Here is a 2,595-nt window from a genome sequence, read left to right on the forward strand (position 1 = left end):
CTTCTTCTTTGTCATGTACCATTTCCATTGGAAATCATCCCCATCATTTTAGATTATAAAATGGTATTTTCTGCTTCTTCAGTTTGACTGCTTTTTCTCTCTTGCCTCTTTGGAACAGTCCCTTTACATGGCTTATTCTTCAAGATCCCCTCAAAATATATTTATGTAGCCTCCCAGTTTTCCTTATTTTGACCTTTGAGGGTCACTGGACTTCATTTGTATGTGCTCAGAGTACTTGCTGTATTCTGCCTTCTATCATAGTTATTTAGGCATTACCTTTACTTTCTGCCAGAAGATATAAAATTCTGAGGAGCAAAAAACACCTTTTCCATTTTTAGAGGCAGCATTCTTACATTTTTGTATCTTCCCCAATGTGGTGCCCACTAAGGATCTTTGAATCACTCACACTTGCTGTTTACTGGTAAATGAGAAGTTGAGAACTATAAATATTTTACTCCTTTCTCTACACCTACTCTCCAAGTCCCAGATATGTGCTTTATAATGCCAATCACTGGCTGGCCGTCCAGCTTCCCTCTATTTTCTGTACATGATGTATTTATGATGTGTGAGGCTCATGACCAGCACCGGGACTCACTGCCCCAACATGATGTGTTGTTAGACTCAAATTCCTATAATTGACCCTTGGGTTTCTCTTCACTCATTATTAATCTGGATAGATATACTGTGTGGAAGTCTAGTTCTAGCTATGAGAAAAATACTGCAACTTCTGAACCACTGTACTTAATTTGAAATTGTATTAGCTTCTCTATATTGTTGAATTAAGAAGCCAGTTCTATGCTTTGCTGGCATGGTAACAAAATTTCTTTTTTCTTTTCTTTTCACTTAATTTGTTTAATTATTCACTTTACATCCTGATTGAATTCCCTTCCCTCCTAGTCTCCCATCCCCCCCACCTCATCCCCCCTTTCCTTCTCCTGTGAGAAGGGAAGGCTCCTATGGGTATCAATCCTCCGGCACATCAAGTCTCAGCAGGACTAGGTGCATCCTCTCCACTCCCCTACTCTTGTCTGGCCTTTCTTCTGAGGCCAGGCCAGGCAGTCCAGCTAGAGGAAAGGAATCCAAAGGGAGAAAACAGAGCCAGAGTCATCCCCCCCCCCCCACTGCTCCACTTGTTAGGGGACCCACATGGAGATCATGCTGTATATCTGCTACATATGTGTAGGGAGCCTATGTCCAACCCATGCTTGCTCTTTGGTTTGTGATTCAGGCTCTGTGAGTCCCTATGGGCCCAAAGTTTGACTCTGTGAATATTCTTGTGGTGTCCTTGACCCCTCCAGCTCCTTCAATCTCTCCTCCTACTCTCTACTTTCCATCCACTGCTGACAGAAGCATGGTAACCAATTTTCTGAGCCTCTCCCTGAATCTTGTTCTTGGCTTCCTTATCTTTGAACTGGGGATAATTATTTACTACCTTATTATATAATTATTAGCTAATTACCTAATTTACAGGTTTTCTGTGAGTGTTAAAATTACTTAATATAAATCAATTGATAAGACTAGTGTGGGAATGTTAGATGCAAGCTGTCAATCAGCATTCACAAACTACTGTTAGGAGAGGCTATGGGAATGGAGTGAGACTTACTCAGTCTCGAGCAAGGATATATCAATCTATGATTAGCTAGGGCAGAAACCATCATGGTCACAGTGGTTGGAGCCTTTCAGTCAAAAGCTTCAACTTCTAATATGTCCCAGGAGATGCTTAGGATCTGACCTGTGTTTTATTCCTGGTCACTGTGCTGCATTTCTGCTACTTCTAAAATGCCTTTGTCACTTATATCTTCAGGCTTCCGGCTTTCATAGATGTTACTCTATATATAGCATTCATTCAATTTTATTGTTATTTCTTTGGGAATATCTTCCCTAATAACCATGTCCTTTTATTTAAATTATTTTCCATAAAATTTGTTGTGATCATATTTTTTTCCTTGTCTAAATTCCTCCCAGATTCTCCCTAACTCCCTTCTCAACCCAATTACGTGTTCTTTCTCCCCATTCTCAAAATAAAACAGAACAGGAAAAATAACAAAAAAATAAAAATAAAAACAGAGAAAAAGAAAAATAACCTACTGTCATCATCACCTCAAACCAAAAGCACACACAGAAAAATCATGTAGTCTGTTCTTCCCTGGCCAACTACTCCTGGGCTTGGGTATAGTTGATATAGTATGTTGATATACGCAGTATATTTGATATACTTAGTGATATTTCACTGGGGGAAAGTTGACTTTCCTTTTCCCAGGAGGTATCTATGGCAGTTAGTTTCTTGGGGAATTTTATGTTCACTTTGCCTTCTCAGTGATAGGATTTTGTCTGATTTGAACTTGTGCAGGGCTTGTGAATATTGTCCCAGTCTCTTTAAGTTCATATGTGTATAAGCCCTTTTATGTCAGGAAGATGTTTCCTTGGAGCCACGTACTGCTGTAGGTTGCAGGTTCTTAGTTCGGTGTTTCTCCTTCAGTAATGTGCAAAGTACCTTCTATCACCAAGAATACTTACTAGTCAGCAGGGGTGAAGCTTCTAGTCGGGCACCAGCTTGATTTCTTCTTGGTCAGTGACATAAGTAAGGCCCTTACC

Source organism: Mus musculus, chromosome 14 (genome assembly GCF_000001635.26).
Source record: "Mus musculus strain C57BL/6J chromosome 14, GRCm38.p6 C57BL/6J".
Taxonomy (NCBI): Eukaryota; Metazoa; Chordata; class Mammalia; order Rodentia; family Muridae; genus Mus; species Mus musculus.